The sequence below is a fragment of the Sapajus apella genome, unplaced genomic scaffold (genome assembly GCF_009761245.1).
Source record: "Sapajus apella isolate SASKATOON/1434 unplaced genomic scaffold, GSC_monkey_1.0 scaffold59, whole genome shotgun sequence".
Taxonomy (NCBI): Eukaryota; Metazoa; Chordata; class Mammalia; order Primates; family Cebidae; genus Sapajus; species Sapajus apella.
In genome coordinates, this window is record NW_022436999.1 from 13,362,443 (window position 1) to 13,376,062 (window position 13,620).

Genomic DNA, 13,620 nt, shown 5'->3' on the forward strand with positions numbered 1-13,620 from the left:
AAGAAAAGGGTAGCATAAAACAAGAGCCATGATGCAGGGATTAAGCAACAGAAGATTCCCAGGGGAGGTGAACTTCAGGGCTGGGAAACCAGATGAAGAAAGTCCACCCAAGGTGAAGAAAGAACATGAGCTAAAGAGCCAAGATGTGGAATGTGAGGCATATGTAGAGAATGGTGAGTTAAACAAGCTTAGATGGCTTGTAAAGTTCTTGAGGTGGAAATGGTGGTGCCAAATAAGGCTGGAAAGGTGGGTTGAGATCACAATGGGAAGAAACTTGGATGCCTGTGCCAAGGAGTTTGGGCTTTATTCTCTACATCTCGGAGAGTCATATAGACACAACAAAGGTGCAAGATACTGAAGGCTAGACAGACTGATAATTGTAAACTAACTCTACATAGGTGCCAGATGACTAGGTCTTTATTAGAACAGCCACAGGAAGACTAGAAAGATGTTCACCTGTCCCTGATCCTTGATGTTAGCCCAGCATGCCAAGCATCCACCATGGACAAGGTGCAGCTAACAGATGATGTGGAGGGATATTGGACTGGAGCTGGTGACCGACTGGCCTTAAAAGTGAGTGCCTCCTTGAATTGTGCACCCAAGGAAGCTTGATTGCCTCACCCTAGCCCAGCACGAAGACTCACTGATCAGGAGGATGCAATGCCATTTTCCAGGACAGAGAGCCCAGAAGAGATGATTTGGGGAAGGAAGATAGTAAGCTTAGTTTGATGCCTGACTTTTTTCTTAATAGATAACTAAATTTAGAAGAGGATTTTCTTTTTTCTTATGTTTTTCACTCTCTGACCTTTTAGATAAGAGTTTCTTCTACATGGCTTTATTGTATAGAATTAATCTTCAATATCTGTGTCTTATAGCATTGTCCCCATTCTATAGGCCCAGAATTCTTTTCCCAGGCAGCTGCTCATTAGGAAGGTTTAATTAGGAACTCTATTTGCTGGCAGTGGTGGAGAAGATTCCTAAGGAAACTCTAGGCTTACAAAATGATAGATATGGATGTGGATTTTTCACAAATGGAACATGGGGCACATTATTCCCTGTTTCTACAGGGAGCATCAGCCCAGGTGATATTCAAGATGATGGAAATAATGTGAACAGATGAGAAGAGGACCAAAAGCAGAGCTCCTGGAAAACCCAGAGTGAGTGAGGTGATTCTGAAAGCTGTGAACAGTAGAAAATTCTTTCAGCTGGTAGACGAGTGAAGCCAATAGGAGCAGGTGAAGAAGCTGGAAAAAGCACAATAGTTTATATGTCCTCTGCTCTTCACCCATGCTGGTTTCCTAGGGTTGCTCTACCAAAGTTCCAGAATCTGGGTTTCTTCCTTTTTTTTTTTTTTTTTTTTTTAATGGAGTCTCGCTCTGTTGCCCAGGCTGGAGTGCAGTGACACAATCTCAGCTCACTGCAACCTCCACCTCCCAGATTCAAGTGATTCTCCTGCCTCAGCCCACCAAGCAGCTGGGATTACAGGTGCATGCCACCACACCCAACTAATTTTTGTATTTTTAGTAGGGATGGAGTTTTACCATGTTGGCCAGGCTGGTCGCAAACTCCTGACCTCAAGTGATCCACCCGCCTCAGCCTCTCAAAGTGCTGGGATTACCAGGCATGAGCCATCACACCTAGCCTCAAAATCTGAGTTTCTTAAAACAACAGAAATTTATTCTCTTACCATTCTGGAGGCTAGAAGTCCAAACTCAAGGTGTGGGCAGGGCCATGCTCTCTCTGTCTGCTCTAGGGGAGAACTCTTCCTTGCCTCTTCTAACATGTGCATTTGCCAACCATCCTTGGTGCCCCCGGCTTGCAGATGCAGTACTCCAGTCACAGGGCTGCCTCCTCCCTGTGTATCTTCATATCGTCTTCCCTCTGTGTCTAAATTTCCCCTTTGAATAAGGATACCAGTCATAGTGGAATAGGGCCCATCCTTAGAACCTCACTTTAACTTGATTATCTCTGTAAAGACCCTGTTTCCAGTAAGATCACATTCTGAGATACGGAAGCTTGGGGATTCAACATATCTGGTTTGAGGGTGGTACACAATTCCACCCAGACACCACCTCAGGGCTCCTATGGACCCTTACCCCACTATAAAGACTTTTCCTCCTGGTGTAGGTCCCAGACCTATCTCTGCATTTTGTTCCTCTCTGTCGGGAATCACTGCTGAGAAGCAGTCCCACAGCTTTCTACCTCACCCAAATGCTGGTGGGGTATGGTTGATTGCCTGGCCTTGCTTCACAGCTGTGAGGTTCCAACAATAACCACATTGTTCTTGCATAGGGCTGCTCTGAGCATCAGAAGGTTAGCACTCTCTTCTGTGTGCAGAGAAGCAGGTGAGGGAGACAGAGGAGCCACCGCTAGAGCTCACACCAAATGCAGTCGGGGTTGGAAGGGGACTAAACACCCTCTGATCCACCTGCCTTTAGACACCAACCTGCTTCCCTAGTGCTTGATATTGGCACCCTCCTTGATCGGATTTTTATTGTATGATTTTATTTTTGTGGTTTATCTTATGATTTTAATTTTTCCTCAATTCAATACATTTAATATTAAATTCAATGTTGCAAAATCAGTGTGGCTGGCCACATTTTCTGTGATTGGTAAATTGAAATGAATTCATTTGCATTCTAGGTCATCATGGTCTTTGAAAACAATTCTGCTAGATCAGCTGTCTCTGTTTTCTTCCTAAAATGATAAAATGGTCCTTAAGAATTAACACTGCATCTTTGCCTGCTTTCTCTAAACATACAACTGCTCTGGATTTTGCTTTGCATGTTTATGTCTTTATAAAACAAGAGAAGCCATCACTAAATTATGACAGGAGTCAAATTCTTAAGTGACTAATAGAGCCCTCTGTCAAAACAATACTCATAAAAATCAAACAGTTCATATGAAGGGTGACTTTTATCAACCTTTATTTCTAGCCATCACTAACAGAAATGAAGTAGCCAGATACAACAGATGAGACACTAACCTTTTTCAAAAAAATATTAAAACATTTTAAGTAACTAGCATTTTATAATAAAATGATCACATTGAATTATATCTTCCCCAAAGTGATTTTTAATGATGCATTTGACATGTTAGAATTAATATATTTAAGACTGCTTTTTAAAATGTATTATTAAAATTAATTTTAACTTTTTTTGAATAAAATATGGTTTCAGCATCTCCCAGCCAGTTTTCAAGTACTTGAAATGCTTATGTTTGGCTTATGAATCAAGGTGATGGTAAAATGTGCTTTGTCAAAATTCAAGTAGTGAATAGATAATTATCTTTTGTCAATGGTAAACCTTTGTTCCCTTGACTTATAAATCCAGGGCCAGTCAATAAAAAGTATGTGTGTGTCATGGAGACAAGGAGGAATGAATGGAGAGGAGCATACAAAATGGAGTACACAGATTTGCCTCCAGCTTTCTGGAGTGGTGCTTCATCCTTTCAGCAAAACATTCCTCAGGAATACCTGGCCACTCCCCACCCACAGTGCCCCTCCAAAATTCTATACTTCCCTAAAACATGTTCCTGGAATGCTTTCTCTGTGGTTCAAGAGGCACATGCAACCATGTGGAAGCCCACTGTGCTTCAAGCCCCCACTTCCCTACTATCAGGGAAGCGCCCCACTGGGAGTGGAGTTTAAATGTGCACCCCTTCAGTGGAGACGGTTCAGAAGCCAGCTTTGCAAGCAAAGAATTTCTTTAATCTTAGACGTTAGTGTGAAGCTGTCTGCCATTGCATAAGACATTTGCATTTACCTTAATTTAAAAACTCTCCCCCATACTTCTGTATTAAGTTGATTCAAGGAGAATGTACCGCGTTTCTCTTTTTACACCAAGTAGCCCTAGTTTAAGATAAATGGTTTTCAATACTTCCAAGATGCCATGAAGGCAGTTTTGGTTGGAAGATAAAATAGGTTTTGACCCTTGAAAGGGGGCTGCACCATGACAGCAGACTTGGGAAGACCATGCTGCATCTTAGCCAAGCTTGGCTTTCTTCCTCTCAGAAACTCTGTGAGTGTCCGTCCTCCAGAAAGATTGGCAAAGCCCTTACTTCCAATAGCCAGCAACAATAAAGGGAGTATTTTGTTATCAAATCTTTATACAATTATCAGAGATATTCCCAAAGGTATAAAGACAATGTTTTTTACAATAGCAAATATTGAAAACAATCCTAAAGTGCCAAGTATCAAGCAATTGAATAAGTAAATTATAGACCTTCTAATGAAAGACCATATAGCCACTTAAATCATCTTGATGAATAATTTTTTTTTTTTTTGAGGCTGAGTATTACTCTGTTGCCCAGGCTGGGGTGATGCAGTGATGCGATCTCAGCTCACTGCAACTTCCGCTTCCTCGGCTCAAACAATTCCCCTGCCTCAGCCTTCCATGTAGCTGGACTAAAGGCACATGCCACCATGCCCAGCTAATTTTTTGTATTTTAGTAGAAACAGGGTTTCGCTATGCTGGCCAGGATGGTCTTGACCTCCTGACCTTGTGATCTGCCTGCCTTGGCCTCCCAAAGTGCTGGGTTTACAGGCATGAGCCACCACGCCTGGCTGTGGGAAATAATATTCTGACATGGAAAACTGGTCACAATATAGCACCAAGTGAAGAAAGTAAGCTATAAAATAATATCAAATGCACAAAGAAAAATATTAATTAGTAATAATGAAGAAGTCAACATAGAAAATATGAAGGCATACAACAAAATATTAAATGTAATTATCTTTCCTTGGGGAGGACTTTGAAAGATCGTCCTTTCTCTTTGTGTGTGTGCTTTTTAAGGTTTTTAGATTGTTTACATTCGTCTATGGTCTTTTTCTCATTTTTTAAAATTGAAATATTGTTTCAAACCCCATACCTATCAAAACCAAAGCTATAAAAATGATTGAGAAATCACCCCCCAGTAAATAATGTTCTCTCATTTGGTTCCATTTCTTGTTCAAATCAAAATTTCGATTTTTCTTACCTGCATCTCTGGTTCACATCATCTGCACCCATGCCTTTTTCTGCTAATAGGTAAACTAACTTGCGGGTGTCAAAGGAAGACAGAATTTATATGTTTCAAACCCAAACTTGTTCTTCTAACATTGTTGATTTGCTTTATATAACTAATAATTGTTCTAATTTATTTCTGCCATTGTTATTTTTAAATTAAGTTTTATTTTTTCAATAACAGAAGTAATAGATATTGATTATAGAAAATGTAAATGATGCAGATTCTTCTATTCAAAGAAAATTGCCATTGGCATTTTGGAATGAAGCCTTTTTTCCCTAGACATCTAAAAATAATTGAATTTATATTATCCATACAATTTTTGAATTATTCCTTTAAATTTAAAATGATAACATATATTTGTATATTTCATATACATTTTTCTATGGTATCTTTCTTACTCAAAGTAATGTTGTATTAGATTTCTCAAACACACTGGATTTTTTTTAAGGTATTAATCCTTTTAAATATGGAGGAAACATTCTAAGAATAAGTTCTCTTTTTTCTTACATTGTGAAATTTGCTGCCTGTACTTGAATTATGATCTGCTAATTGCCCTTTATGTTTCTATTTGACCACTGCTCTTAACCAAAATTTAAGAAAATGATAAAAATATTAATATTTGTGCTATGAATATATCTCATCTATTACATTTTAATTTAACGTGGCATTTGAAGGACTTTTAAAGCCCAAAATGTCTGTCAAATCAAACATGACAGATATCTTATTGCTTATAACCATAAAAGGCACTATGCTAAGTGTTTACATTTATTATTTCATTTCATCTTTAAATTAGGCCTATAGAAAAAGATACCAGTTTTACCTATACATGAACTTGTAGTTCAAATCTTGCCTAAGATCAGTCTTAAAGACGGAGATTTGGATTTCAGAATATTATTCAATGACATTTTATCTCTAAGTTGTAAGTCAATTGTGAAATATGCTAAGGAACCGGTTGAATGAAGATCAGATGACCAGTTCTGCTACTGATAAAGTTGCTTAGCTATGGCCAGAGTGAGGCTTCCTCTGATTTCTATCCCCTCAGCTCCGAGTGGGAATGTGCACCTTACCCCTGCACTGGACAGAGCTCACAATACAAGGAAGCAGAGCAGCAGTGAGTCCAGAGGGCAGGCCAGGCCGATAGGGAGAGAGGGAACCAGGCCAGGCCTTCCCAATTCTCTCTCCAATATCATACTTCTTCCTTTGAGAAGAACAAAGACAGGGTAGAGGGAAGATACAAGTTTTACTGCCATTTGTTTTCCTCTTGGGAATGGATTGGAAGTACCTGTGTCCCATGGACAGGGAGAGTAGATTTCAATCCAGGTATTTTTATTCCAAAGCCAATGGACTTAACTTACAACAGCCAACAATGATAACAAGCCCTTATTCATTAAAACATGCCATCTATGAGGACTTTATATTAGGCAACTCTTTAAAAAAATATAGTTTGGGTTATATACTGTCCTTAAAAAGAAACAAAACTGAATTTTTCTCTATTAATTTTGTGAATGCAATTAATCAATCAGAGCCTGGCAGGTAACAGCACACTCAAAAGGGTAATTGAATGGAATTTAATGAAAAAATTGGGCAGAGCTTAGGAAAATGAAGCAGAGATGATGTGGTGCCTGTGGTCTAGCAAGAGTGAGAGCCTCTACCACCCCTACACCTGAAGGAACAAGAAGAGGGGATGCTGGATTAAAGCAGAGAAAGTAGCAATGCGTAGCAAGGGCCTCCTGACAGGAGCTGAGGTTCAGAGGAAGGCTGCAGCCAGCCCTCCATGAAGGTTACAGGGAGAAAGCCCAGGCAACAAACAACCTTTCACTGTTCTTACAACCATCTCAGACACAGGCTCTATATTCAAAAAATTACTTTGAAAATTAAAAATTAAATATTACCACTGAGTTTTGTGGAGTTTTCCCCTCCATCAGGGCATACATTTGTCAGAAACTACTATGTTGTCGGTATTTTCTTTCTGATACTCACATATTTTTTTTTTTTTCATAAAGGCTTGACAAATTTTTGTTAGTTTATTCTGGGATATTTTGGTTGTTCTTGTTAATGGAATTTGTTCTCCACAATGTTTTCACACTGGATAATTCTGGCATGTAGAAAATCTATTAGCTATATTTAATTATTTGCATATAGTCCGTGCTCCATTATATATTAATTTTTTTCCCATTTATTTATTTTATTGCATTTTAGGTTTTGGGGTACATGTGAAGAACATGCAAAATTGTTGCATAGGAACACACGTGGCAGTGTGATTTGCTGCCTTCCTCCCCATCACCTACATCTGGCATTTCTCCCCTTGCTATCTCTCCCCAGCTCCCCACCCCACACCGTCCCTCCCCTATTTCCCCCCAACTGACCCCAGTGAGTAGTGCTCCCCTCCCTGTGTCCATGTGTTCTCATTGTTCAACACCTGCCTATGAGTGAGAACCTGCAGTGTTTGATCTTCTGCTCTTCTGTCAGTTTGCTGAGAATGATGGTTTCCAGGTTCATCCATGTCCCTACAAAGGACCCAAACTCATCGTTTTTGATGGCTGCATAATATTCCATGGTGTATATGTGCCACATTTTCCCTATCCAGTCTATCGTCGATGGGCATTTGGGTTGGTTCCAGGTCTTTGCTATTGTAAACAGTGCTGCAATGAACATTCGTGTGCACGTGTCCTTATAGTAGAACGATTTGTAATCCTTTGGATATATACCCAGTAATGGGATTGCTGGGTCAAATGGAATTTCTATTTCTATGTCCTTGAGGAATCGCCACACTGTCTTCCACAATGGTTGAACTAATTTACACTCCCACCAACAGTGTAAAAGTGTTCCTATTTCTCCACATCCTCTCCAGCATCTGTTGTTTCCAGATTTTTTAATGATCGCCATTCTAACTGGCGTGAGATGGTATCTCAATGTAGTTTTGATTTGCATTTCTCTGATGACCAGTGATGATGAGCATTTTTTCATATGTTTGTTGGCCTCACGTATGTCTTCTTTTGTAAAGTGTCTGTTCATATCCTTTGCCCACTTTTGAATGGGCTTGTTAGTTTTTTTCTTGTAAATCTGTTTTAGTTCTTTGTAAATTTTGGATATCAGCCCTTTGTCAGATGGGTAAGCTGCAAAAATTTTTTCCCAATCTGTTGGTTGCCGATTCACTCTAATGATTGTTTCTTTTGCTCACATATTAAGGGCTCGGTACAAATATAGCACCTCAGCATGTAAATTCTTATAAAGACAAGTTGCCCAATGACTACGATGCATTTTTCTGAGGTAAATATCAAACAGGCAGTATTGTTATTTTTTCATGAGGCATTCATAAGAATATCCAGAACCTCTGCAGTACTCATTCCATTCAATAATTATGTTTAAAGTACTCCTAACTTTAAAATTTAAAACTTAAATTTTTCTTGAAGAGAATTTACCACACCATAATCTCTCAGTGGCAAATCAATCCTGTCTACCTTTTTGCTCAATAGAATATATAGTTCATGTTTTTTTTCTTTTCTTCCCCTAAGTAGGAAAGAACATTCAAATGCTTGCTACCACAAAATATATTCCCAATAGAATAAATGGAGTTTTCTTTAGAGGCCCTTATATCATGCTAGTTTATCTGTGTGAGCCCATCTGTGCCCCCAGTTTCTGATAGAACTGTAACCTCCATTGGGAAGAATAGTGCTAAGCCACTGGCATCCTCTTCTGGCTGTTACAGAATTTCTTATTAGATAAAATGTGCTTACTTTTTTTTTCCTTTCTACCAAACTTTTCTTTGATTTTAATTTTGTTCTTTAATTCTTTATTTGGTTATCATATTACATATATCTAGCCAATTAACTATATAGTTAATAGTTATATAGTTATATATAGTTCAGCTACTTGATATATTAGTCAAAGGTTATTTTGAGGCTACTAGAATAAAATTTCCTAGGAATTGTATAGCATCATTGAGCCAGGAACTGTGCCAGGCTCTTTGCAAACATTATTTTTAACCTTCAGAAGTGCATGATTCATCTACATGATTGGTACTTTTATTTTTATTTTCGAAGTGAGGAAACAAAATCTCAACATAACTGGCGCAGGTTTGCGCAGCCAGTAAATGAGCCCTGCTTGTCTGTTTTTGAAGCTGGCTCTTTCCACTGAGCAATACTACCCTTCCAGTGTTTCCTGGCCTCTCTCCCTGCAATCTCTAGCTCAGAAACAACACTTTCTCAGCACGACTATTTGGTTGCAAGTAATAGAAACCCACCAAAGTATATTAACCATAAATGGGCATTTATTGGAAGAACACAACAGAGTCCAAAGGCTTAACTGCAGAGGATGGAGTATCTTTCTAAACACACAATTTTGCTCCTTTGACCTTTGTGGTTAAAGACGGAAGTGCTTAAATCTAGGCATTACTTAACAATCCTGCCATGAATAGAGGCAGAAAAGAAAGCACACAAATCTTAAGGAGCTTTATATAATGAATTAATTTTACATACACATTCAACCTCAGCCAGAACACACATCTACATTGCAACAGGAAAAGAAGCTGTAATGGTTGGAGTCATGGTGACAATTCATTCTGTAACTCCGGAAGCTTATTTATCCAGCAGAGCTGAGAATCAGGAGTTCTCATTAACTAAAATCAGAGTTAACTGAGATTTACTTTAAAATAGTAATTAGGCAATAATTCTGGTGCCATAAAATTTACTTAGAAGCAACCTTTATGTACAATTTAATCTGATGATTCAAAATGTCCTTCAGCATCTTGTAATGGTAATGATCAGGAAGACCATTGTGAATGTCAGTTCTCGCCATACTGGCCTGGATACAAAAGTGGTGTGAAAGACCTTTTGAAAGTTGTTTTTTTCCCTAGTATTTTTTTCTTTCTAATAAAAACTGAACTGCAGAAGATTTTGAGCCCTATATGTTTTAAAATTCTGAACACACTAATCTTTTCTATTATCTTTTCTTTTTTTTTCTTTGATACGGAATCTTGCACTGTTGCCCAAGCTGGAATACAATGACGCAATCTTGGCTCTCTGCAACCTCTGCCTCCCAGGTTCAAACAATTCTCCTACTTCAGCCTCCTGAATAGCTGGGATTACAGGTGCCCACGACCATGCCTGGCTAATTTTTTTGTATTTTTAGGTTTCACCATGTTGGCCAGGATGGTCTTGAACTCCTGACTTTGTAATCCACCTGCCTTGGCCTCCCAAAGCACTGGGATTACAGGCATGAGCCATCTGCCCAGCCTCCAACAATACTGTAAACATCTGTTATGTGCAAATAACCGTACTAGGTGCTGCAAGGGATGCAGATTTATGGCATGGCTTATTTTGTTCCAAGCATTGTTTTAAACATTTTAACTACATTAGTTGATATAATTCTCACGATTATCCTACAATGAAGGATCAGTTTTACAGATGAGAAAATTTAGGCATAAAGTTTATAAAGCTATTAAGTAAGAAGGCTGTTACATAAAGAAAGCATAAATCCACTCAGCCTGTGATAACTATCATCTTTGAAAAGTTTGAACAAAGTGCTTTGAAAACTCAGAGATTATTGGGATAAAAGAAAGAATGGATGTTAGCTTTTGAGATGAATTGACAATACCATTGTGATTTCAATAGGCAAGGAAACCACCTGCAATGCAGACTTTGAGTTTGAACAGGCTGAAATTTCACATGCTAGCAGCATAGTCAAGTGAGAATGTGTAGTCTACAAGATTAATACTTACAGGAGAAGTTGGGCAGGAGATGCAACTTGAGAGCTATTTGTGAAGATTTAACCCTGTACGAGAGGAGAGTTTAGAGAGTATAAAGAGACCAGGGTGGAGCTCTGGGAGAATGCCTGCTTTTAGCCAACAGAAGAAAGAAAACAAGGGATCCAATGAAGGATGTGAAGAAGGAATAACCAGAGTGAGAAAAGGAGAATGGCATCGTGTCTCAGGAACCAATTAGGAGTGAGTTTCTATAGAAGGGTTGTGGGAGCTGGGCAAGGGTGTCGGTTTCTGCAGGAAAGAAGATGGGGATGAACGAGGCTTGAGCAAAGGCCATTAGAATATGAGAAGGAGGTATGTTGGAATGCAGAGTAAACGAATGCATTGTAGCCAAGAAATAGACCACACTTTTAAGAAGTTTGGCAACTAAGGGAAGCAGGGAGATTCCATGGCAGGGGGTTTATGAGAGGCTTTGGTTTAGCAAGAGAAAACTGGGCAGGATGTTTGAGCAGGAGCTCATTAAGGAAGGTCCCTCAGGGGACAGGAGGGAATGGGAGTGAGAACTGCAATTATTAATTTGTACTTTTACTTTCCCTAAAGATCTCCAAAAATTCTCACCTGCATCCATATGTGGAGGTCATTCGGTGACATTTTGTAAATTAACAAAAAAGGAAAAAGAAAAGACAGAAATGGAAAGTTTACCTATTCCAGCGATCTTACTGAATCATTTTGAGATGAATCATCAAATATATTTTTTTTAAAATAAGAACTAAATTAAAATAAGAAAAAATAAGGAAAATCAGAATATTGCTACTTAAAGATCACAGTGTTGGAATTGTCTGTGAAAATGCTAAATGAGCATTTTAAAAAATCATAATTGCTACAAGGATGGCCTCTGAAACATAATTTAAGATAATAATGATAAAATGAAATAAGGTATCTTTACTAAATATGGTATTGGTTGTTTCAGGCCTAATTTAGTTTCTAATTACTCTGCAGATTCTCACTTGAAAAAATCATAATGCCTGTAATTGATATCCTAACCTACCATAAAATGTTACCTTAGGCAAAAATGAACTGATTTATTATCAAGCAGCTGCCATCAGGGAGCAGCCCAATCTGTTCACCAGCACCATATTCACAGCAGTATTTTCTGCAGCTTAAAATCCAACTGCATAGTTTGGAATTCAGACCCTCCACGGTGAAGTCACTATGCAAGTTTCTGCCTGAGCTTCTGCATTTCCTCTCCAAGCACCTAACACTCACTGGGCACACCTCCAGCGCTCTGCCAACATCCTGTAGAATGCAGAGTGCCCTCCTCAACCCAGCCCCAACTCCCTGCTCCGTTGCAGGGCCACAGGACAGCTCTGGCAGAGCAGCAGTGCTCCAGACCTGGAGTCGGAAGTCCTGCCATGCCCCATGCCACTGTTCAACTCTACAGCCTGTGGGTTAACCTCAAGGTTATTGAATCGCTCATCTAAGTGTCATTTTCCAAAAAATAGGATAATGATAATAATCACCCCCAGAGAGTTACGATAAAGTCATGGAAGCTAGTACATTTTGTTAAACTAAAATGCCTTGCAGTTGTGGGCAGTAGTTATGGTACCGCACTTCTTACAGGGAATTCCACCACCTGGTTCTAAGGCGGTATGTTTCAAAATCCTCCTTTTCCACACTTCAAGGCTATCTTCTGGGGAACAAGGGACAAATTTCATCCACATGTTTAGTGAAAGGACTCATTAGACTATTTGTTATGTATGAAAGCCCCACACATGCCGACTGGATTAAGTGAGAAAGTAAACCTCCAGGGAAAACAGCACTTCCCAAGCTGTTAGTCCCTGGAATGGGGAGGGCTCTAGGAATGAGGATCCTGTGAGGGGAGGTGGCTGGCAGCTCCAGATTTCTACTTCTTCCCTCTCTTCCTCCTCCTCCTCTTCTTTTTTTAATTTATTATTATTATTATTATTGGCAGAGTTTCGCTCTTGTTGCCCAGGCTGGAGTACAATGGTGCAATCTCGGCTTACTGCAACCTCCACCTTCCAGGTTCAAGCAATTCTCCTGCCTCAGCCTTCCAAGTAGCTGAGATTACAGGCGTACACCACCATGCTCGGCTAATTTTTGAGGTAGAGACGGAGTTTCACCATGTTGGCCAGGCTGGCCTCCTCCTCTTTCACTTGCCTGTTTTTACCTTTCCTCTTTCTTCCTCGGCGGGGCCTCCCCTGGCACCACCTATAGGTCTCTTGTACAATATGTGCTCAGGAACCAGCACAGAGTAGGCACACAACAAACATGCCATCCAGTGACAATGGCATGGAAATAAAACCAATTTCCCGCCTCCATGACAGCGACTGTTGATTTAATTACAGAAATTTTCACTAAGGATTGAATGACCAAGAGGCTTAAGGAAGCCTAGGGATGGCAGAAAGGATAACCACATTTGTATTTCAGAAGAAATGCTTTTTATTTTCCATTAGTGGAAGGAAAAGATGAAAAACAATTAGCCTGTGCTCTGTGGTAAGCACATCTTTACTCTGCTTCATCTTCATAATCCCCAAATGTAAAAATCCATTGTACAGATGAAGAATGGAGACTTGAGTCTAAAGCAGTCTAAAACTCTAGCAAATAATGCAACCAATATATGTCCCAAATCTGTTTAGCACCAAGAAATTGCTGGTGATGGATAAAAACCAAGAAATAAAATGAAAAGGAATCCTCTTAGTTGTTAAAAACACTGACATGCTCTGTTCTTCCTCAGTGATGCCCTGCTTTCCTTGTTTGGCATAACTCCATCAGAGGCACCAATCCATCTGTTTGCTTCTCTAACAATCTGGCACTACCTGGGGAACACAATCTTCCTGCCATTTTACCACAGAAATACCCATATGCTGGAGTCACTGTAGCTGAGAATTATA